This window comes from Leptidea sinapis, chromosome 18, assembly GCF_905404315.1.
Source record: "Leptidea sinapis chromosome 18, ilLepSina1.1, whole genome shotgun sequence".
NCBI classification, from domain to species: domain Eukaryota; kingdom Metazoa; phylum Arthropoda; class Insecta; order Lepidoptera; family Pieridae; genus Leptidea; species Leptidea sinapis.
The window spans coordinates 12,401,791-12,428,403 of record NC_066282.1 but is presented as its reverse complement, the minus strand read 5'-3'; the positions used below and the strand labels follow the sequence as shown (position 1 = coordinate 12,428,403).

Sequence of the window (26,613 nt, the reverse complement as noted above, 5' to 3'; positions counted from 1 at the left end):
GATTAAACTTTTTTGATATCTGTAATAGTTACGGAATAATCGCCAGGTTACACTTAACGAATACAGCCTGTATATTTACAATATACTATATTCCCTACTGGGAATCAGATTATCATACGCGTCATATTGTTATAAGTTTACATAGAACTGGACCCTCGCACGACCGCTGCGGGCAAACACGTATCACAAATATATTCAGCAGGTGTCCACATATTAACATACAATTTCCAAAGTCTAATACGATGCCTCCCACTTTAGAAGCGGATCCATCGTGAACAGCTCTATGAACGTGCACTTAACATCTGAGATTAAACGAGATTTGGATAAACATTGAATTTTTAATGTGTTTACAATCAAGGAGTGACTTCGAATTAATTCAACGCATCGATGGGATTATTTGAATGACGCATAGATTAAATATGCAAATGAAGGTGCTATGACTGAGTATAAACTGTTGTTAGCAGCATAGCAGACTATAGAATATCGATTTCTTGTTCCTACATAGGTATAAGAAAGGCAATGCTATCATGTTAGAGTATAGTTTCTCAACCTTATTTTGCTCACCGCCCACTTTGAGAATATGTTTTTTTATTTTATTTTAGTACGTGATTAGCGTGTATTTTTTTGCCTTTTTAGACTATATTTTTTAATCTACCCACGCCCCATCTGCGCCATCTCAATGCCTCCTAATTTTCTCTGGGTCTTCTACTGCCCCCCCGAAAGTCTCAAACGCCCACAAGGGGGCGTTGAGAACCTAACAAGAGCTTTCTGAAATGAAATTCTTCCAAAACACTATTTTTCAGGTTTATAATTTCTATTACAACATTTTGCATTGATCAACCTGATTTGATAAAGTCACATCTTTCTTCCAAATACCACAAAGCGGTGGAATGAACATCCTTGTGCGGTGTTTCCGATACGATATGACAGACGATATGATACCTTCTACCTTTACCTATAAGCACGTACATCTTCTATAAAGGCCGGCAACGCTCCTGTGATTCCTCTGGCCTTGCAAGGTAATCTGGGCAGTGGTGTTCATTTCATACCAGGTGATCCAGAAGCTCGTTTGTCTTCCTTTTCCATAAAAAAGTTAGCACTTTTAAGTTATAGGTACCTGTCCTGATTCCAGACTCTGGTTTCTGGCATAGAACCACTTACGTATTACTTAATCAATTACCTACTTAATCTAGATGCATGGATACACAATTTGGTTTCTTCCACTCAAGTAACTTTGTTCCACATAATACCAAAGTCGGTAACAACCTTTGCGGTATTTCTAGGTCGCTATACAATTTATTTATTTATTCTTAACAGCCAACCACATTCCTTTAACTCTTATGGCACTGCAAAGATTCGTCACATTCACCAGATACCCTAAACTCATTTATTTATCAAAACCATAAAAAATAATAGAATAATAATTCAACATATCAATCTGTGACAACTGTAAAGTAAGTCACACACACAAATACGTTTTATTAGTCTCAATAACTTAAAATTTATTATTTATAAGGGACCAGGAGACACAGATTTTTCACCTAGTTTGAAGTCCTGTCTCCAAACTGTAGTATAGCCTTATTAGAAATAATTAAAATAAATTATTAATTCTATGTTTTGCTGAACTGCCTTTTAACTCATTTAATATTAAATAAAGGATTTACTAATCACAGTTACATAACAAATCCCTTCTAAATTATTCTTATAAATGTGAATGAAAGTTTGTTTGTTACGCTTTAACGCCGGATCTACTGAACCGATTTTAGATTTTATCGACATAGGCTACATTTTATCCCGGAAAAATCCATGGTTCTCGTGAGATTTGTGAAAATTGAAATTCATCTCCTGGTAGGTTTAGTTTGCCATAGCAATCTTCCTCTAGATACGATTCATATAATATGTTGGGAACGGGAGCGAAAACGGGAACCGGAACCGGAATAGGACACGAAGTTATCTTCAATTTCAAACTTGCTTATTATTTAAAAAAAAACCCTTTGTCTACGCGGACGCAGCCGCGGTCATCAGCTTGTATATTAATATTTCCAAATGAGCAAACATTCTATGTTTGTTCTAATAAAATAGAAGTTGGCATGTGAAATACATGCTCTTAATTTGCCATGACATATTATACGTAGCGTGAAATATTCCACGACACTCGGACAGTCGACGTCTTTTATTGTTAAAGCACAACTAGAAACGAGTGGGACGCTCGTAATTTCATATTTACACGGAATTAACCTTTCAAATAGCTTGCGAAGCAGGAAATTTTCAGCAAACAAAGCGTAGATTTTAGACCACCCTCAGTCGACTAGCTGCAGGCTAACTACGCCCACTTAACATGATACGAATTGGCTTTCATAATAATACATTATCCATGACAAAAATATATGATTTTACCATAATATCAATCAATTATTGTGTTCGGTTGTATTTTATCAGCCATCCGTACTCACTTGGTATTTTGATAAATTCAACTTTTTCATACGACCAATGAACTTATGCTCACAAAATTTCCATGGAATCTAATATCTTTTAATAGAGATTTAAAAAAATTTTCAAGTGCGCTACGAATTTTATTTTAATATATAGATATATTACGGCCATTTTGAGATTCGCCATATAGATTTCGCCATTTGTTTTTAGCGGCAATAGTTACACAATCTCGGCCAATATTATGAGATACAGCCCGCTGACACACTAACAGACGGAACGTAATAGTTAATAATACGTACATCTTTGTATAAGGTTTCCCGTTACACTTCGGGTACAGCACACGGGGTTATCATTGTAAAAATTTAAATTTATTACATCTAGATTTTTCTAGATACTTCTAAATTGAAGAAGTTACTATTGGAAACGTTAAAATTAGTTAGAAACTTCAGACATTCGGTAAAACTATCTCACTGTCTATAATAAACAAATAAATTCTCCATTCCAACTAAATCACCGCAATTAAATTGAGCTCTGCCGGCCTTTCAGAAGTTTGAACTAATAAATTATGAACAAGTTGTACTTATAACAAAGCCAAAAAAGTATTCACCGGAACTTCCATAAACAATAGCTATTTAACATCCTTACGGCCGTCATTCAAAACAAACAATTAGAAAGTACATCCAAAACAAATGCATTCTATAAACAATTTTAATATTCAAATGCTATTAATTGTTACAAAGTATCCGGTATCGATTTAGAAGGCAAATGACTCCGAAGGGCTAGGTTTCATATAACGGGATACTGTCGTTAAAATTCATTATCAAGTTATGAGGCTTATTATTTTAGGGGAGGACTTTTATTGTGCTGTAAATATTAAGATGACGATAACAATTATCTGTAGATAAAACAAATTGATCTTGCCACTATGAACATGGATGAGTTTAAAGTTTATTTGTGTTTTTTATGTTTTCTTTCATATTTTTTTTTATACTGAGTTAATACAGTTTTAACAGTAAATTTGACAACTGTTCGCACTGTTCCTGTTTAAATTTATTTGTACGTTTGAGTATATTTAGAGGCATATGACGAAATCTCAATGCAAAAGTGTTTAACTAATGCTAGTCGTTATGATAATGGCTCATTTTGAACTCTCAACAGGGAATTTTGGAATAAAAATTATATAATGCTTTCGAACTGGCAGATGAAGGGTTTCGTACTACTGAAGAAAAAAACAATGTGAACATTTATTTTGACATCATAGTCGGGATTAGCGAGAAACGGCTCACTGTGGAAAAAATTGGGGGCGGCCTATACCGAGACGCAAAATATCCAGTAGTAACTGATATAAATAGTACATAATTACTTACTAAATAGTGAGTGATGTAAATAGTACATAAGTTCTAAATATATATGAATATTTAAATAAATGTAAGGAAAAATAGCTTTCGATAAATTACATTCACCAAGTTTTTGTTTAAATTATTTAAAATTTTCGTGAGACAGTAATTTTTTTTTTAAAACGACTTCAAAACTATTTTGAGACGGGCCATCAACTCACTACACTCACCCTGATGAAAGACCTCGAAATGATTCGAAACTAGTCGGTACCAAGTCCGACAAACCGTGAGTAAAGCCGTTTCAAACAAATAAGTTTTTCTTTGGTCATCACTCACTGCACCAATACCCGATTGCGCATACTACATTCAAACAAGACCTGAAGACAAGAATTGGGAGGCTCCTTTCCGTTCAGGATGCCGGCAAGATTATGGGTACCACATCGGCGCATATTTCTGCCGTTAAGCAGTAATGTGTAAGCATTACTGTGTTTCGGTTTGAAGGACGCCGTAGCTAGTGAAATTACTGGGCAAATGAGACTTAAAATCTTATGTCTCAAGGTGACGAGCGCAGTTGTAGTGCCGCTCAGAATTTTTGGATCTTTCTAGAATCCTGATCGGCAGTGAACTGCGCTGAACGTCCTGCTCGTCTCGCCCCTCTTTTCATAAAAGAAAACATCTTATAATCGTAATAACTTCAGAACATCTTGCACAAAAATAATAACAGGCAAATAACATCTATAGGTAATTACACCTCACGCAGACCGTAACCAACCAAGAATTAAAAATAATGACTGTCGGTTATAATTCTCTTGGATACGAATAACAAAAGGACGCGGTCGGACCTCGCATCGATGCTCGTTTGACAGGCAGCTGCGGAATAAAATTATGGGCATTTTTATCCCTCGTTCGGACGGTACACCTGCCCTGCCCACCGCGATTGACACCTATATACCCAACGAATCACGGTATACTGAAAAAATCTTTACAATACAACATGAGAATGTATTATTGGCCCTTTAAATGAACCATTCGTTTTTACATCTTCATACAGCCCTGACCATTAGATTAGGCGTGTGGGCAGCTTGGGTTTGAAGCTAAATAAAACTATTGTTGATTCTAACAAAAAGTTCAAGTGAACATCTTCATCTTCGTCCCATTGTTAGTTTCTATTCAATGTTTTTATCAGCGAGCCTATATTTGTCAATGGTTCAATGAATGCTAATATCCAAGAAATCATAATAACAGGCTTGGATATATTTTAGGTCACTGTTTAAGATTGAGTTTTTACTTCATACTTAGAAATTTATTCGAACTTGTATTCAGAGAACTAAAATTAATAAATAATATAATAAAAATTCCCACATTGGCTTTATAATATCAAATCATATCAAAATCACTTTAGATATTTAGGTAAAAGAAAAAACACTTGAGAAGATCAAAAGAATACTTTTTGAAAATTTAATTTCTACAAACTTGATACAAACCAAATCACATTTACTGTGACCGAAATTAAACTTTTAAAGTTGACTTTTATGCGAATAAATGGAGAATGAAGTTAATTTAAAGCCAGTGCATAAGCTCAAAGGCGACGCAATTTGACAGCAACGATTAATGACGCAAGAATTTCGTTGCTCGCAAAATGATAAACGTGGTCTAAAAGAATTTTAACAAAATCAATGCGATTGTAAAAACTTTCGAACTTGTCACAAAACTAAAGCGAAATGCGAGTGTAAATAAAAAATATATAGCCACAAACACGAGCAAACAGACCGCAAACTCGTTCACGGTGCAATTATCGCGCGGAGTTCTATATTTAGTGACCATTCGAGATTAGGGAAGCAAGGTGTATTGGCCACTTTAACCGCACACGATGAGCGTTAATAGCGCCATAATATTAACAACTATGCAGTTCAGCAGACAGTAATACATATATACATTGGTTTCATACATAAGCGATGATTTAAAAATTTAAGCAATTCCACTATTATCAATAACAAACACAGCAATATCTAAAGTTATAAAATTTGAATCTAAACAGGATGAAAACTCTAGCATGCATCAATTTAATCAATATTAAACAAAAAACAGTTTGTCTATGTCGCTTCGTGCCAGTTACACCGTAATTAAATGTAGCCACGAAATCGCCTTTGTTAACGACAGTGCTGCGTTAATGATTGCGGGGTATCACAGGAGACGAAACTGAACCTTTCCTTGTGAGGCGAACTCTAGGGGAAGATGCTTCCGTACCACCCTCTGTTGTAATGACCCGCCTAACTCGAGATAATCATGCCTTAACTAAACGTATTCTAGCTGAGAAATTTATCGCCAATGTTAATCTAGAATAGCATTTTGTAGTTCCAAGCTAGTATCATGTCTTAAAGCGACACAGCGTGGGCGATTACATTCGGAAACCGACAATAAATCAGACTTAGAACATCTCATTAAATAATTTCATTAGTTACTGAGCGTGCATTTCATTTGTATGCATCGTTGCACCGGTAGTTCCTATCACGAAGCACAATATCCTCTATATGCAGCTTTTACAAAGTCATCCTTTCCGAAATCGTTTCTGAGATAAGCAAATGTTTAATATTCGCGATTCATGTTGCGGGCTCTTTGTGAAATAATCACAAAGCTTTTTTAATATTCCCCGCAGAGTCCGCTTCTTTTATTTAAAAGTTTCCTGCGTTATAAGCCTACTGTTTCTTAAATGTCGTTTAGACATTCCGTCAGTCTTCGTGGCAGATAATTCAAATTAAATACACCTACCGCGTTGGAACCGCTCTGTGAATATTTAGAAGCGTCGCAGCAGTGCACCCTCGCTTGAATTCCAAATGGATTGCGGCGATGTTTTGCTTTAAAATACGTTTATTTTTAATGTTTTAAATTATAATAAATCTACGCTACATCTTGTTCATTTCTGTTGTTTTGTTTAAGACGATTGCGTCGTCTATAAATTATGTGAGTTATGTTTGAGTAATATCAGTAGTATAATGCATAAGATCGTTAAGCAAGACTGCAATTTCAGATTATCCGTAGCGTCACCGACTATTATTGCTGGTAACATTAGGTCTAGACATAAAGGAACGTAGTGGAACCAAAACGAATGCATTTGTGTATCTGGCCACAGAGCTTGAAGCCTATTGTTAGCGCGCTGTGAGATCGTAAATTCTTAAACAACTGCATACATGCTTTTATCTTAGTGAGATTATGAGTATCTACGATCACATTTAAGATCTATGGAGATAAAAAATAATTTACATTCATTCTTTGATTAATGTTATCAAATCGTTTATCGTATAACAAATATTCTAGGAAATTGTACGCTCAACTTTAATTAGGTGATTTGCAGAATTAGTTAATAATTCATTTAAATTAGCTTTTATAATTACAGTTGCTAAGAAATTAATAAAAAAAGAAAAATAATTAATTCAACGATGCTGAATATATTTTTATGAAATTATTTTTAGTCTTAAGACAATATTAAGTGTTAAAAAATTGGCTGATTTGATTTACGACTATAACATTACATGCATTCCGTCTGATACCGATTAACATATTATATGTAGAATAATTAGTATGAAAATAGTTGTAATCGCTAAATTGGTAATTCCTCCTTTTGTATTGAGTAGTGAAGAAGAACGAGATGATCACAAAGTTATTTTAAGATAAACACGTAAAATAGCGCAGTGTTAGCACGCAATGTGTCGCTATGCGGTCGTCCCTTTAGTAACATTTATTTTAATCTAGTCCTCCTTGGCTTTATACGACGACATTAAACCCGTTCTCATTCTTTATTTATACGTCTGCACCTGCAAAATCCTTTGATTCCTGGGTTTGTTTGAATCCAGCACACTGTAGGTTTTATAGAGTGAGTGTACTAACAGTTAATACTGCTTAACTTGGTTTTATTTATAAGAGAACCTATTTTATATAATATTGTTTCTTTATAATCTATACATATAAATAAAATTGTAGTGTCCGTTTGTAGTATTGATGACTAGTTTATATACACCAAAATAATGTTTTTTACAATTTTTGTCTGTCTGTCTGTTTGTTCCGGCTAATGAAATGGCTGTACGGATTTTGACGAGAATTTTATTGGCATAGCTGATGTAACTTAGGCTATGTTTATTTTAGAAAATATATTTTATTTTAGGAAAATAAAGTAATGTTGCAATGTCCAAGAAACGGTCTCAATCTAAACATGATTTATATGGCAAAACAACGTTTGCCGGGTCAGCTAGTATAATAATAATACTGACATACTCTTACACAAGTTATCTTGCCCCAAACTAGGCATAGCCTGTACTATGGGTACAAGACAACGATATTATTTAATACGATATACTTACTTAAACATACATAAATACAAATAAACATCTATGATTCCGAAATAAACATTCATATTCATCAAATGATTGCACCAACTGGGATTCGAACCCGGGACCTTAAGCTTAGTAGGCAGGTTTACTAACCACTGGGCTATAGGGGTCGTCAAAGGTATATTTGTATACAGCAAGTGTTGTGGTTATCAATCGCAGATGTTTATTTTTATTTTACATTTTCTAAGCCAATTTTATCTTGTTTCAAAATCAAAAACTTGTAACGCAAATCTGACGCTCAGGTCGGAAAGGGAGCCCGTGCTTCGAATTTTGTATATTTCTATCATAATGTAAGCCATTTACGTAATAATTTAGATACTAATTGGTTATAATATGTAACCATACAAATATATTATAATAAAGCTTTGCGCAAAGGTTCTGTTTAAATCGCCAAGGCTTAATTACTATAATTTCTGAAATAGTGAGACTATAACACTAACTTTTATTAGCACCCTAGGAACTTAGTAATAAAACATTTTACTGTACATGTATAAGGTCAAAGTTCTTTTAGATTCAATTACTTTAATCGAAGACATTGAAACAAAACGTGAAAATATGATATTAAATATCCAAATGATTTGAGTTTTCTTTAGTGTGAATCCGCCAATATTTGTCTTTAAGCAATTCGACACGTGTTTCGCCTATCTTCCTATCTACAAGAGGCATCTTCAGGACGTGTTGACTCGCCAAAATATGGTGCGAGACTAAAGAAAACTCAAATCATTTGGATAATTATGAATTTCCGCAAAGTAACGCCTACTTCAATAAATTATATTAAACGCGTCCCTTATTTAGGAATCTTAAGGTGATTCAAATAAGTCAGTACCTACTGTAATAGTCATTAAGTCAAATAAAACGAAACTATGGAATTACCTTCCTTGCGCGGTGTTTCCAGGGCGATACGACATAGGTACCTTAAAAAAGGAGCTTACACCTTTAAAGGCTGAAAATCCTTTTTCTAAAAGTTTGGCAACGCTTCTGTGTTTCCTTTTTTTTATGAAAATTAGGAACGAGACGAGCAAGACGTTCAGCTGTTGGTTATTGATACGCCCTGCCCATTACAATGCAGTGACGCTCAGGATTATTGAAAAACCCATAAATTCTGAGTGGCATTGCTGCACTCGTCACCTTGAGACATAAGTTGGGTTAGTCTTATTTGCCCAGTAATTTCACTAGCTACAGCGCCTTTCACACCATAACACAGTAATGTTTACACATTACTGCTTCACGACAGAAATAGGACCCATAATATAGCCGGCATCCGGTGCAAAGGAGTCTCCTTCTGGTAAAACTCTAAGCTAATAGATGCGCCGGTGATCACTTTAAATCAAGTGATCCATACACTCGTTTCCTATTCGATAAAAAAAAACTCAAGCGCTCAAGACAAATTCAAAGACTTTGAGTCACGAACAATTCAAAGCTTGTTTTCAAATTCAGCTATTCAAAAAACTACAAGCTATTTTTCATAGAGTAATCGTAGTTGCGAGTGCTAAGTTATAATTAAATAATTACATATCGCATGTATACCGCTAAGTTAACGTACAACACTGGTTCTTTCCTACTCCGTTATAATTAAGACTTATTGTTCGACGAAGGTTGTTACGACTTTTGTCTTGGCGCGAGTTCTTTTGTTGAATGTGGCCCGCCGCACGACTTCCGCTGTCGTCATAAAACTTATAACTATATCCAGCTTACTTGCACTCATATAAATTAGAAATAAAGAAAATGCTCGCATGTTTATATGTAAATCTATTGTACTACAGCTTTTGGTAGTTTTTGAAGTAAAAACTACTTTTGGTGGACCGCACACACATTTTTTTAGGTAATAAGTTAGACTGATCCGTCACGTTCTGAGGTGAAAGGCTCAATCGGGTCAACTCGTGACTGCTGAGTGTACCCGAGCGAGAAAGATACAGGCAGCTGCTCTTCGCTGCTGAATGGTGAAAGACTCAATCGGGTAAACTCGGGACTGCCGAGTGTACCCGTGCGAGAAAGGTACAGACAGCTGCTCTTCGCTGCTGAACGGTGAAAGACTCAATCGGGTAAACTCGGGACCGCCGAGTTTACCCGTGCGAGAGAGCTACAGACAGCTGGTTTTCGCTGCTGAACGGTGAAAGACTCAATCGGGTAAACTCGGGGCTGCCGAGTGTGCCCGTGCGAGAAAGGTACAGACAGCTGCTCTTCGCTGCTGAACGGTGAAAAACTCAATCAGGTAAACTCGGGACAGCCGAGTTTACCCGTGCGAGAAAGGTACAGACTGCTGCTCTTCGCTGCTGAACAGTGAAAGACTCAATCGGGTAAACTCGGGACCGCCGAGTGAAAGTACAGACACCTGCTCTTCGCTGCTGAACAGTGAAAGACTCAATCGGGTAAACTCGGGACCGCCGAGTTTACCCGTGCGAGAGAGGTACAGACAGCTGCTCTTCGCTGCTGAACGGTGAAAGACTCAATCGGGTAAACTCGGGACCGCCGAGTTTACCCGTGCGAGAAAGGTACAGACAGCTGCTCTTCGCTGCTGAACAGTGAAAGACTCAATCGGGTAAACTCGGGACCGCCGAGTTTACCCGTGCGAGAAAGGTACTGACAGCTGCTCTTCGCTGCTGAACAGTGAAAGACTCAATCGGGTAAGCTCGGGACCGCCGAGTGAAAGTACAGACACCTGCTCTTCGCTGCTGAACGGTGAAAGACTCAATCGGGTTTTAAGTCCAATTTAAATTATTTTAAACACACACAACACTGAAAGCTGAATTTGATGGGAAATCCGTGTTAAAACTCGGCCGATATGTATGTCGTTGTTAGATTCACTTTATAACACTTCATTCGAATACAAAATAACGGGATAAAGCAAACAAATAAAACTCTTTCAAAGAGAAACAAAGCGGTTAATCGGACAAATAATAAATGTAGCAGATTATAAACAGCAGACCGTTACTCAGTGAATGGAGTTTCGTTTCTATATTGATTTAATGTTTGATACAACGTTCCATTTATTCATCTGTTAATTCTTTACAATGCCTCTGAATATTTTCCATCTCGCATACCAACGTTATCTGTAATTGAATTTATATTATTTCACGACTATTGTTATAGTGATTTGATTTTTAATCATAGTTTTTATTATTCAATGTTTCTATATGCATATTCATATTAATAGTACGTGTACCGTTTTGAACAATGCCAAGCATAGATTATTTATATCTCTAGATATACTTTGAAAAAGATAGAGGTTAACAGTTAACCTCTATTTTACTACACACTAAAAACAAAGTGGCTTACATATCGCGAGTGTAAGACGTAACTTGTAATGGATACTAAAGTAAATAAACCTGGCCCGTTTTCATGCGTTGTCTCTCAAGCTCTTTCTATGTATTTATAGGATATGCCAGTGAGCTTCATTGCACAATACCGGTGAGGTCGGTGACCATAGCAACATCTTACTCTTCCAGGTTGATTGATTTAAAGGGTGCCATAACCATCAGGGTTGTATCATTTACCATAAGATTAATGTCTTGTCACTATTGCAACAAAAAGACACAGGCTGGAGTTAGCAGAATATTCATATACTTCTACGTGATTTAAAGATGAAAATATATGTAAAATATTTCAGCAAATCTTAAGTACTAATATTGTAATTACTTTTTACTTTCAACTAGAAGTGTTTCCAAACTCCAATTTAGTATAAATGAAATTGAATTCTGCAGCGTTTGATGCACATTGATTCTTCAGCCAATCCTTGAAGTTAAAAGAAAAATCCAATCTAAACTCAAAGCAAACACCGCTACAGAAGCGAGACGAACTCTAGACAGAAGAAAAATAAAACTGTTGAAACGCGATAAATGCCGGCGGCACTGCAAGCGAGTGAAAATTTACAATTTGAAATACTCAAAAAAGAAAACGATAAGATTCATAATACACCTGCGCGAGTTATATTGTTTTAAGTCTTAGTAGATAGCGAGCGACGAATTGAAATTCCGATAGTTTTTGCGTTTATAAAAACCGTCGTGATTATCATGCTGTCTCGGTTTGGCTTACTATGTGTAGTGTGTGTAAGAAAGGGAGGGCAATTGTTACTCTCAGGGTAGTTCGAGTCACATTTTATGGTAAGTTGGCAGGTGTACGAAATGCACCTGCGACGCGGTCAGACGGGCTCTGAGATGCGGGACAACGAACTTATTAAAATGGATTTTGATACAAAATAACTGCATAGTATCACCATGAACAGTTTTCAAACATCATATAATTATTTATCAATAATTATACAATATAAACTATTATTAACATGTTTACTTTTAATTGGTTTTGAAAATTAATTTTTACAGCGTCCGTTAGTATTTAATTTGTCACGCAATACTCAGGTATATATATGACATAATGACCCAACAGATGGTGAATAAAGTGATATTATTGTTTTTTATAAAACAGGCGAACCCATGAAATAAAAGCGATGAATACCTTTGTAGAAACACATCATCTATTTCGAAAATTAATCATCATAGAATCTAAATCTTGACACAGTATCTCATATTGTACATATTAATAAACAATAAAGCAATATTGCTGTGAGGTTTAATAATCCCGTTCGCGAACATCATTTTAATGAATATCTTCAGATTAACCCTCTGATCTTAAACCCTGAATTTCATTATGAGATCTGCCAATCCAAATATAATTACCATGAACTCACATTAATTTCACTCAAATCAAACCTTATCATACATATATATGAATAAATTATACACTAATTTTATTTAATACCATTTTGTTTTGATTATATAACTTTAAATCGTGTTCGTGAATAGTTCGCATTTTTAATGGCCTTTGCGGAAGGCTAACGTAACATACATATAGTATTTATCTATTATTTGTACCCAAAATTATAAATACTTTTAATCCTAATAATTGTTTTATTAATAGTATTTTCTTTGACTAAGGCGATTTTACACATTAAAATAAAACACTTTTTAAGGATTAAAACGCGTGTAATTGTAACTGTTTATATATTACATTTTGCGTAAAAGTTATATTCATATTTTTATTTGAGTTGACCCGACATTTCGTAAGCTTTTCAGAGCAAGTTTACGAGGAGATTTTTTCATTAAATGTTTTATAAATGTAAAAAATATATAAAAGTATTATAAAAATAACCGGCAAGGCATATCTTGACCCCTGGTGTTACTATTGCCTACCACTCCCACCTCACGTGAGCTTCTTGCCAGTTCGCCCCTCTTATGAATATTAAAAAAAAAACAATATTTACTAATGCAATATCACAATTAATTAAAGAAAACATGAAACTATTAATCACTACAAACAAGTTTCTGATTGGTGAGATCATTAAAACTGAGTGATCAATATTTGATACCACGATAAGACGAAATAGAACTTTTAATATACTTAAATACTTTCGGTTGCAACGTTAGTGATATTAATATTTATACCACCCACCGACTCAATCGTATTATAATAAGTTAACTCGATAGATATGTGAAGAGGATATGGTCATTTCATCAAACGTTTAGATATTTGGGTGATTATGTCAACCATAATCGGTTATTATTTAAAAAAATATATTTCCCTTTATCTTAGAAATATGTGATTTAAAACTGATAAATTTCTTATATAAGTTTGATATAAAATGTAGTATTTTAAAGGATGCTGTTTTAACGTGTTTGAAAATACTGTACTATGAGAGGAGACGAGAAATCGTATCGAGTATCCACCGAGAAGAAGATTTACATTTCTATTGCAGGTCATAGACTTTGTGGTCACCTCTTCCCCCATCGCACCTATTACCAGATCTCTGTTGTAGGAACGTCTAAAAAGGATTGCTAAGACAAGAGTAAAAGAGTGTGTATCCGTATCTTTGATTTAAATATTCAGATACCTTGCCTCATTAATTATTCCAATTATAAACATGTTCCAATCCACTTGATAAACTAATTAGCTATAAGTCTGTAACACAAAAACCATCAGACCATACTTCATTACAGTTTTCAATTATTCGCTCTAACAATTTTTGTTTTAAATCAAAACGAAAGGGTAACTTCTGCAACTTACCAGCACGGTAGTAACTTTAAATTGCGTCGCATGTTTCAATAAAAACGCCAAGTAAACAAGTTTACCTGCTGTAAATAATATGCAGGAGGTAAATTTGTCCTTATTTTCATAGTTTTTTTGTTTCTTTAAGCAAATTAACACGGGAAGGCTATCCGTTTCTCCTTACGGCCGTTCCCAATATTCAGTCTAGCTCTTACTTGAGATAAAAAATCGTAACTATCGTTGAGTTTTCTGTTTCAATAAACTTATAGACGGTAACTCACCTTATCCGTACACGCTGTCTGTCAATGGGACGACGTATAGCTTACCAGCGATAGAAGTTTGTATGGAAATTGCAATTTACGCGTCCCATATTAGGCGATAAGAATGACTTATCGGGTATATTGGGACAGCTTCAGATTATTGGCAGCTAATTACTGACAATAGAAGGTAGTAATATAATTATCTCAATATGTCAATAGTATATTGGGAACGGCCGTTACTGAGATTGGATTATGTAAACTAGTTTATAATTGTCATATTAGTATATTTATGCCAGTACATGTTCGATTTTTAGACATAATTATGACTCAAATATTTCAAATCCTTCCAACTTGTTTCAAAAAAGCATAACAGTAAATTCATCAATAATCATTATATGTATTAGATATATATATATATATATATATATATATATATATATAGTATACTAGCTGACCCGACAGACATTTTTCTGTACATAATAAATAAAATACTGTTTATTACGAATTTGTTAATATTTCATAACATCAAGAATTATTTCCTAAAATATGCTCCCTGTTGTTATAGTCAAATTATTCACAACAGAACTGTCAAACCATTCATCAATAAATTCTCTAAAAAAATATGTCATATACATAATAAAATTAGTATATATTGGAAATAATAATAAATATGGGTCCCAAATATTGGGAAACAAAAATCAGGACACTGGATTTATATATATCTAGTATGTGGATTTAAGCTTTAATACTTTTGGCAAATCCAAGAAATATATTAGTTAAGTATTACTAAAAGATATTTTTTTTTTGCAACACTTTACTTTTAAAAATACTACTTTACAATACAAATAGTTTGCGCGCGATATTTAATGTCTTCGGTAGCGTTCTAAAATCTTAACTCTAAATGTATTTGCAACATAAATTCCGTTACTTTAAGCATTGTTATGAGAATAGTTCAAATGCTTCTAGTTAAAACAGATGAGGCAACGAAGCAATACACCAATAGGTATATATCGAAGATCGGAAGAAGCGAATTCTATCCGGATATTGAATATTGATCGCAAACCCTTGGTCCTGATGTATCGGCTGTAGTTACCGACCTTATAGGATAAAGGGATATTTGGCGATTATATTCCATTGTTTTCCTCCAAAAACAATAATACCGTCGTATTATCGGGAAGGCAATTACCGGTTCTAAATTGAATAAACGTTTCTGTTTTAGTATAAGAAAAATTAATATGTTTCAGATGGTAAGATTTTAATTTAGATTTATCAGAAGAGGCTTTTTGTTGGCGTAACGAGATGGTCCGTGATTTGTTATTTTCCATAATTACTTCAAGGTTTATTTGACACCAATGAACTAATTGACGGAATGTTTAAGTAAGCAGATATGACAAATTTTAATATCAGTCTATTTCTTACTTAAGTATACATTTATTTTTTTTTCGCTGTCCTTTGCCGTAAATCTTAATCCGCTGGATTATGATTTATGGTCAGTTTTAGAGAGTACGGCTTGCTCTAAACGCCATGATAATTTGCAGTCCCTAAAACAATCCGTACGATTGGCAGTGAAGAATTTTCCCATGGAAAGAGCGCATGCTTCTTTTGATAACTGGCCTCAACGTTTAAAGGACTGTATTGCAGCCAATGGAGACCACTTCGAATAAGCTTTATATATTTTAGATTGTTTTATATTTATGTATTAAATTAATACACTGTAAAAGTAATAAATGTTATTTGCAATAGATTTTTTTTTCTTTGTTTCACAATTATGACAAGACTAGGTATTAAAAAAACTAATTCATCACCATTCCCACCATCTAGATTTATACGCATATACTAAAACCTGGTAACTTTCTTGTGATTCCTCTCGTCTTGCAGGAGATTGTTGGCTGAGGTGATCACTTAGCAGCTTGTTTATTCTCCCCTTCCATAAAAAATACTTTCTTAAAAGACCAGCTATCGCCAAGTGAGATTGAGAGTGTCCAAATCGTTCCAATTACTTAGGAGAATAACCGAGACAATAACTTAAACTTGAACTTACAACTACAATGTTAATGTTAATTCAATTACTAATCCAATGCAAAGAAAATTTAATAACATAAAAACAGGTACTTAATGCTAAGTAATAACCGCGTCATTATATTATTGGAAAAAATTCCTCTTTTCCACCGTGGGAAAAACAACGACAGTCTAACCTAAATAGCAGGCTTTGTAGTGCATAAATGAACACTCATCAAGTGATAATATTCTGTGGCAAGTATAGAAAGATATATCCATTTCATTAAATTGCAGGTATTTACAACCTATTGGGTTATTTCAATTCAATAAACCTAGCAAATGTGGGAAGGTTCCAATCCGCGACAATTTTTGTATGTATGCTTTTATTACAAAATATTTAGTATCAGGATAAATTTTATATTTGCTTTAAAATTGCTTTGGCTCTGCTTTATTATGAGATTATTATTATTTAGTCCCGGTAGATGCAAACATTTATATGATGAATATGGGTGTTTGTTTCCGAGTCATGGATGTTTATATGTATTTATGTATGTTTAAGTAATATCATATATTATATTGTATTAAATATATCGTTGTCTTCTAACCCATAGCACAAGTTATGCCATGTTTGTTAGATAATTTGCGTAAAATTGTGTCAATATTAGATATTATTAGTATTATTATAATAGTACCGAGCTTATTTGAAAATTCTTGATTATATAGCTGTACCCATAACGTATATGCTAAAAGTGTGACAAACAAGCACATATGTATTTGTATTTATTACATATAGTAGGATATTTAGGATAATAATATAATAACACTCTGAATAATTTAAGCTTGCGTTGATCCTTTCCACATCCAACTTAGAGGAAAGACAAAGGAATTTAGAAATTAAATTTAAGTTCCTTCAATTATGGGTGTATGTACATCCGATTTTCGGATTATGTAAATACAGTAAGAAGGACCTAAAAATAACTACCTAATGGAAATCTTTCAAACTTCATTGTGTATATCATGTTTTCGTATCATTAGAGATTAGATTTTACCTTTACAAAGAGGCGTAATACTTTTAGGTTTAAAAGGTTTTGTGCCCCTGGCAGTACTAAAGCTTACAAAGCGTACTAAAGTAAGCTAGGCTCATGCATTTATAACTTATTCATGGAACTTCATCCACGGCTATTCGTCATGTATTCATTAAATGCCAATATAATTTATCGTTCACTATAATTTTCTTCATTTCATTTGATTTTATAATTTATGCGCACCTATACAGTTTTTGCATTAGTCATTATAAATTTTATAGTTAGATTTTTCAACTAGGAAGGTTCATTTACTTTATAAGTTTAAAAATTTGTACGTTCCATTTTTGGATTTACAAATCCGTCTGTTCGTCTTTGGAAGCAAGTTGCATCTAAAAACTGGAATAGAAAGAAAATTCGACAGAATGTGTATTTACAATTGCTGGTAAAAACCATTGTTGTTATACAAAAAAGAACTCATTAGTGGTAAAAATTGAAATAAATATTTATGAATTTGAAAAGTTCAAAGTTCTTAATTTGAAAGAAACATTTATAGCTAAAGATGTGACTTTAGGAGTAGGCACATGTTACGAATTGACACAGACATGCAAATATTTTATTATTTAATTTTTGTAATAAATACTTAATATAAATTAATAATTTTTCCAATTACGTTCGTTAAGGTAAAGTTATACTAACCTAACCTTACAATAAAATACAAACTACAATTACGCTGTCATTTTTTTTTAAATAATAAAATGCTGTTAGAGTCATTAATATAGTAATTATATTGATGCAATGGTGGTGGTAACACCTAGTTTGATAATATATGTATTGAGTATAATGAATTACATATTTTTTTTAAATACCGCTTGTCCAATGATCTTCATAAAAAGCGTCTCATGTTATAGAGAAGAACTATGTAATATTTATCATAATTTTTATGTTCAGTAAAATAGCAGTTTCCTCGTGTTCACAATTCGCAGCATAAATAAAAGATTAGGTACAAAGAGAAACATGGGATGGTGTTTTAAGTGTAAAATATTAAGCAGGCGGTACTGTGGCTTGCTAAGTAAAATGTTTATGAATGTAAGAACAAAGTTTCGAGTTTGTTAGCGAACTTTTAACGCCTTTTCACGGAATGAGAGTTACATGAGAAACGTGTTACAAACCGTCATTCGTGATTGATTAAATGTATTGACAGTCTGGATTTACCTTTATGATTTCGTCCGCGAGAATTTCGTTTTTGTGGATTTCAGATTTGAATGATAGATGAAGAATTGAATGTTTCTTTGGAAGATTAATTGGCACTAATAGACGGATAGATATAAAAAAATACGTGTTCTGGTATTAGCCACGTGTTAATTCTCTATGACTGCGTTTTATATTGTTATTTTGTAATCATAAGCAGTCACTATTTTTTTTCCTATGTATAGGCATAGACTAACAATTCACCTAGGCTTCGTGCTTTTGCAATTTACCAAAAAAAAAACTTATATTACTCTTAACAAAAAATATGATTATATTTGTATACGTAGGTACCTACTAGGTATATCATCATCAGCGGAAAGACGTTTACAGCTGGCCTCGCCCAAAGATCTCCACGACGATTGGTCCTGCGCTGCCCTCATCCAACGTATTCCGGTGATCTTGACCAGACCGTCGGTCCATCTTGTGGGGGGCCAACCTGCACTACGTCTTCTGGTACTACTACCAGGCATATACCATTATCTACCCTACTCTATCATATTGTTATATAACTTTTATGCTTTTGTAAACTAATGTAGACTGATTAACAAACTGCCATGTGACTTGACAAACTCGTAGACAGAGACTAATTTAAAACAGAATTTAAAAAAATACTTTTTAAGACTTGACTGACCTCGTGTATTATTGTATCAAGTATTTTTAGTTATAAAATTATAATGTATAGCTAAGTTTCTAACGATTGTGAACTATTTTTTCTTTTATTAATTTAACTCTGTTGATGTAGACTTAATTTAGCAATTGTACAAACCTCAGTAGTCTTTATTGCTTTAAAACCGCAATGTAAAATTTGTTTTTATTAATAAATATATATAAAAAAAAGGTATCTAAACTATGTATGTAATTTAGTATTCCAAATTACGATGAATCTAGGTAGACAAACTACTTAACTATATTAATATAGATGTTCCAATACAAAAACAAATAATAACTTAAAGATATACTTTAACAGTAATGTATAGCTACCAAGCTGATTTAATTAGAGTTACTTAACACCAGATGAGACTTAATCAAACGTGAATCCATAATTCATATTTCCCTAAATAAACATAAGGCGTTCGCTAATTGACTCATACAATATTAATTGAAAGTGATGGTCCAACATAGAATAAACTGAGCTTTAATTTAACATTGATTATAGAGAATCTGTATGTAATGTTAGTACCTAAACTCCAAATTGTAGTTAAAGTATAATGCAGAAATGTAAAATACATAATGTGATTACAAACGCATGAATTCAAATATTTTTAATTAAAACTAGCTGACCCGACAGACGTTGTTATGTATATAATAAATAAAATAATGTTTTATATGAATTTGTCAATAATATATCATAACATGAAAAATTACTTCGTAAAATATGCAGCCTGTTGTCGTAATGAAATTGTTTCACAGTAGAACTATCAAACCGTGTGTCAATAAATTCTCTCATAGAAATTATGTATGGACACATCAAGAGAAAAACAAATTTGTTGTTTTTATTTAATTTAGCAGCATTTTCCTAATTATTCACCTTTAAAACCTTCTCTGGACTTCCACAAATAATTCAAGACCAAAATTAGCCAAATCAACCAGCCGTTCTCAAGTTAAAGCGAGACTAACGAACAGCAATTCATTTTTATATATATAGATAGGATTTAAAATCACTTAATGAACGTCAAAAACTTTCTCCCATTCGAAATAGTATGCCTCAAACCTGAGAAGAAGGTGGGCGCAAAAATCCGGCAGGCTTTTTTTTATTTTTGTTACAATATAATGAAGATATCGTACAATAAAATTCATAATATAGCCTGAGTTTGTTCGCTCCATTCCCAGCCTGTGGTATCATTAAGAAAATCTTGTTATAGTTACCCAAAGGTAAACCACATAAACATTTTTAACAATACTATTGATTTTGGTAAAACATTTGTTTTGTACATTTTCTTGGATATCACATCGCCCAATAAACGCCTTTCTATCTCGACTTAACCGATAGGTACGCATAAGCATGCACGTAAGTATTCAATATATTTAGGCTAATATTTAATTTAATTTTGTATTCTAGTACTCGTATAAGAATAAGTTATGAGTCGAAAAAGATACGTATGTACGCCTATCCCATTATACAATGTAGTAAGGGTTGTCATCTAAAATGTAATTTGAAAAATCCTGACAAGAAGTCTGATATTTCGATAAAAGTCCGGACTTTTTAGTTTAATATTATAACATATAAGAATGAACACATATTGCATGCAACACTTAATAAATTAATTTGTTTTGTAAGTATATTGCAGCCCTCACGAACTCTACTTTTTCCGAACACATGATAATTCAGTAATATAAGTTAAATATTTACAGTGACGTTTTAAAAGAACTAAGTTTATATATTTATTTACCTATTTATATATAGTATATTTGACTTTGATTCTAGCATGGGACTCACTGCATAGTCTGTATAGTTCATCAATTACATTCCATGATATTAAATAAAACACGGGTATATAAAATTGTGGTCGTTTCGCTTCTTCGTAATAATTAAGTTGCACCTTGCCTATCCCTTCACTATTGTACCTGCGAACGATATTCAATCTGTGGTAGTCGGCAATCACTCCTATTGACTTCCTTGTTAGAGCGTACAGATCAATTTACTGTTCACTATCTACCATCAAAGAAGCCGCCGCGCATAGTTATATGTATGTAGTTCTATTATAGAATGTACGATGAATGGTATAATTAAAATACATAGTTTAAATTGAGACACTCTTATAAACTTTACTGCTAACAACAACAATTTAGATACTAAATTAAGTAAGTTTTAAAATGATTCATACCTCCAACATAAGACACAAAGTATTTCTTTGATTAACGCGAGTGTTACACATTTAAATAAAACACTTTTAAAGGATTAAAACGCGGATTGTAACGGTTTTACATTAGATGTTTGTGTAAAAGTTACCTTTTTGTTTTAGTTAACCCGACGTTTCAAGACCTTTCCAGATCTCGTTTTCAGCGGAACTGCAGATGAAGTGATGTCTATGACAAATACTCTCCTTGACTCTTCTGACTCACTCTGACTTCATCTGCAGTCCCCCTGAAAACGAGATCTGGAAACTTTTACACAAACATCTAATGTAAAACCGTTACAATTACACGCATTTTAATCCTTTAAAAGTGTTTAATTTAAATAAGACACAAACATAAATTGTGTACTGATTAACATCGTGTGCAAAAAGTACATTCTTCTTTTGTAGGAATGGGTGTCGCGTGAACCCGTGTTGAAAAAACGCGTGTACTTCTGTGTAATTTTTATTATTATTTTAGCTAACCCGACGTTTCTTGACCTTCTAAGTGCAAAGAGGGGGCAGCAGTTTCCTTAAAAACGTGCTAAAAACTAATGCACAGGTTTTAATCCTTAAAACAATTTGTTTTAATAAAATGTGTAACACTCGCGTTAATCAAAGAAAATACTAGATTTAAACGTGTTTATATGTTTTACCAATATATATAAATATGTAAATACCCAATTCTGAATGAATATCATTGTTTCAATGTTTACATAAATGTATTTTCCACGTCTGAGTGGTTTTAATCTTAGCAAACTACATAACATCTTACCGACCTTTTTCGTAAATGACTCCAAAAGAATTTTCGCTCGCACAGAAGCTGTTACAAGAAACGTTGGAGGCAGATAATATGGAGCACTTCTAACGATTTTTTGCTCGAAAAACTCTTATGAAAGGAATCCGACACAGTAATTTATAAAACAAGATACTTGAAGGACGAAACGATTGAACGGTTCGGTTCAGTGCATTTTATAGATCGTTACCAAAAATATTATGTGATACGAGTACACATATCATTGTAATATGTCTTGGTTAGTCATTATATGTATTGTAAGTATAAACAGGGTGAAACTACAGTCAGATTTATCGTTTTTGGATTTTTTATTACGTATGTTTTGATCTTTACCTAAGGGCTATAATTATTTACTATTAAAGTTGTTATTATTGATATAATAATAATAATATTGACACACTTTTTACACAAATTATCTTGCCCCAAGTTAAGCATATATAGCCTGTGTTATGGGTTACAAGACAACGATATATTTAATACAATATACTTACTTAAACATACACAAATTCACATAAACATACATAAATACATTTAAACATCCATGACTCGGAAACAAACATCCATATTCATCATATAAATGCTTGCACCTACCGGGATTCGAACCCGGGACCTCTAGCTTAGTAGGTCGGATCTCTAACCACTCGGCTATACAGGACTATACAGATATGATTATATAAATTTAAATTAGAAGGGAAAATACATATAAAGTCCGAGATATGTTGATGTTTCAATTAATTGTAACTTATTAGAGTTAAAAATTAATTATTTATCGATTTCATAAACAGAAAGAATATCGTTTTTAGGAGGAGCAGTTCCGTGCCATACATTCCAATTTCCTAAGGCCTTCTCTAAGTTTCCACTGAATTGCACAATTCATTCAAGTCATTCATTTGTCCTGCCAGTCTCTACCTCTTTTAACGTCTCTCTACGGAACTCTACCTAAGTTTATATTTCTTTTTATTTTACTAATCACAAAAACCATTTGACATTTTTGGATTTAATGTACTAAAATATAGTGGAGCCAACGAAAAAATTTATTACATTATATTGTAAATGTAGTAACGAAAGGCTTTCTCTGACGAAAACCTTAAGAATTGTGTACACAGTTCAAGAATACCTCAGGAAGTTTCCAAGGTGAATTTTACCGTCATCCGATGTCCGTTTAGTGGAAATTCCACAAATGCTTCAGTACACCAGCTTCGCTCACTGACCGGAGTATAACGTTACACGAAAAATATATGCCAATAAATATTTTATGTCGCGTTATTCGAATCATAAATAATATTGTGCTCACAAGTTAGCTATATTGAAATAAAATATATTTTGAGCTATTAATGCTTTTGATCAGACTTAACATACGTAAAAATTCACTTTTTTTATCCCAATAAGGGACGGGACGAAATGAGGACGTTCAGCTGATGGTAATTGATACGCCATGCCCAGTACAATGTAGAGTCGCGCAGGATTCTTAAAAAACCCAAAAACTCTGAACGGCACTACAATTGCGCTTGTCACCCTGAGACATAAGATGTTAAGTCTCATTTGCCCAGTAATTTCCCTAGCTACGGCGCCCTTCAGCCCGAAACACAGTAATGCTTACACATTACTGCTTCACGGCAGAAATAGGCGCCGTTGTGGTACCCATAATCTAGCAGGCTATTAAAATTGACTCTAAAAATGAAATCAACGATCATACTAAGCTTACACTCAGCTTCGTTTTACGTAAGTAAAGTCTGAGCAAAGTCTAAGTACTCTCTATACATCTCAGCCTAAACGCGTGTTATTGAAATGGGTAGCCTGTCATCATGCAAGGAAGGAGCGAAAATGATAATGATAATTAATTACCACAATAATTTATATTTATATAGATATTTGTTATGTATATTTCATTTGATTAATTATTTAATATAATATGTATGTTATACCAACGTAGTGGTTCATAGCGGTTTCTACCACATTTACTGCTGAACGCCAAAATTGCTATCGGCTTTGTAATTATTAATCAACAATATATACGGTCTTTAGAATTCGATGCTACTTTCAGAGATCTGTACATTTTCGAAATAATTATACCTCTAATTTTCTTCAGTATTTAAAGTAATCTGTGGAATAATTAAGAATATTTTATTGTAAAAAAATGCTTTAGTAAGCACTTAAGACAAACAATTTGTCTTTCAGAAATTGTTAAAAGAGTTAACTGGAGATAGGTCCTAATAAACAAGAAAAACAAATAAATAACAATTTTGAAACAACTTATCACACAACCAAAGGGAAGTAAAGAAGAATGTGTTCTAGTTAAACTACTTTTTATACTCGGAAGCTGTGTTTTTTGAATGATTAAAGATATTAATCAAAATCTCTTCATCTTCATGTCAGATCTGTTAAAATTTTAAATTTTGTTCGTCTCTTGTAACCAAAGGTGGTCTTTCGCTACATAAAAATTTATACATATATCTAATTTTTGATGATTCATGATATTTGAATATCCTCATATGATTCTGAGGTCAGTTTACAAAATATATATAGCTTCAATTTGAATTTTTTTTTTCATAAATTGCACCTTAGATACATTAAGCGTTTAGAAAACAAAGTGACATACAAATCGTGAGTGTAAGACGCAGCTTGTCACGCACACTAAAGTAATAAACCTGGCCTGTTGTTATGCGTTGCCTAAAAGTAAGAGGCTCTATATAGGCGTATACATTATCTATGAAGTGCATCTCTCCTTTGTAGTAGCTTTAACAAAAAGTTTATTGTTGGTGTTAACTATGAAATAATTTTTTAACAGCTGTATTGGCAAACATGGTTAAAGGAAAACTTTCAAACCTAATAAGGTTTTACAAATAAAACTATCAATATACCTAGTTAAATAAAATTCCAAGCCTTCGAAAAACTAAATTGTACGTTTTAATCGAGATATTAATTTAACTCCAGAACTGCTTTTTGCGAGGACTAAACCAAAATATCTCTTGACTGATAAAAGCTTTCGGTGTATAGAGAAAACGTCTTCACGCGCGGTGAGCATTAATAAGACAGCCGTCACGCTTGGGTATGTAACGCTCATTTAGATCAAGTCGGCTCGGCTCGACTAAGCTAGTGGGATCAGAACTACCCGAGTAATTTATTTATACACAGTTATAATTATATATTATGTTACAAATATAGAACATATACTTAAATAGTTGTATGAATTATTTCCAACCCATATATGAATATATAGGCACAATATAAGAAGACATGTTTTAATAAGGCAATTATTTATTTTCAAAAAATTGAAACTCTTTCAATACTTTTTGATATCAAGTAAGTTTAAGTCATATTAGTGTCTATTTAATCCAAATCTTTTACGATAAAAGTTGAATCTTATTAATTAATCCGTTCTGTAATCACTTACCTTATCAAACTTCCAATTGTACAGCAAATTCTATTAAAAGTCCATTTACAAGTCGATGGTTTTTAATTAGTTAAAGTCACCAACATCAATAACATCCACAGGGCACATAAAAGTCTAAATCCAGATTAGGTCACGTAACACAACTTAAAGCTTTTAATTATTCTTAGCTTATGTTAATTACGATCGTCTGACAAGTTCACGTAAAAAAGTAAAGGACGTGCGCTCCGCGTGCAAGCTCTGTACAGACTGGCGTTCTACAAAGCTATGCTTACTAAATAGACACCCCCCAATAGCTTACCGCGCACCCTATGAGCGCAACGCATGTACCATGCAATTTTCTATAAATTTTCGTATAAGCCCCAAAGCCACGCTGTCAAAATCTGTTTTTGCAGGCGAGCGGTGCATACCCGTAATTGAATTACCTTCAGCTAATTCGGCATTCATTAAACACGTTTTAAAATTAACAGCGCCTTTGTAAAAATATTGTCGTTATTCTGTCTTATGAAGGCAGCATTATTTTATAAATTGTAAGTGATTTCAAAAATATTTATTACGTTATTATTTTTAATACAATGTAAGTTGATTGTATATTTTATTAGCGTGGGTAGGGTTGTCAATTATGCGCTAGCTAGAGTTTTGTACCTTCTACAGTTCATGTTAATGTTTACTTTATAATCTATTACACAAATAGGGTTCGAAGTACTATAAGAAGTATATATTATAATATTTTTTTAAATATTAACGATATTTGTTGGAATAGTCGGAAAAAATAAAACGTCTGGAAGCTTTCAACGAAAACGCAGTCTAACCACTTTGCAATAACAGAATAATGTATGGTGGAATTGTGTACTTTACTTGCAGATC

General features: G+C 33.3%; 1 protein-coding gene across 1 annotated transcript in view; it reads right to left on the bottom strand.

Annotated features, from left to right (window-relative positions):
* Nucleotides 1–25,983, bottom strand: part of LOC126969548 (leucine-rich repeat-containing G-protein coupled receptor 4-like) — an 89,170-nt gene extending 63,187 nt beyond the window's left edge. Inside the window, exon 1 of the mRNA XM_050815049.1 lies at nucleotides 25,750–25,983. The gene's annotated coding sequence lies outside the window, so the exon portion shown is untranslated. The remainder of the gene's footprint in view (nucleotides 1–25,749) is intronic.
* Between the last annotated feature and the right edge of the window lie 630 nt (nucleotides 25,984–26,613).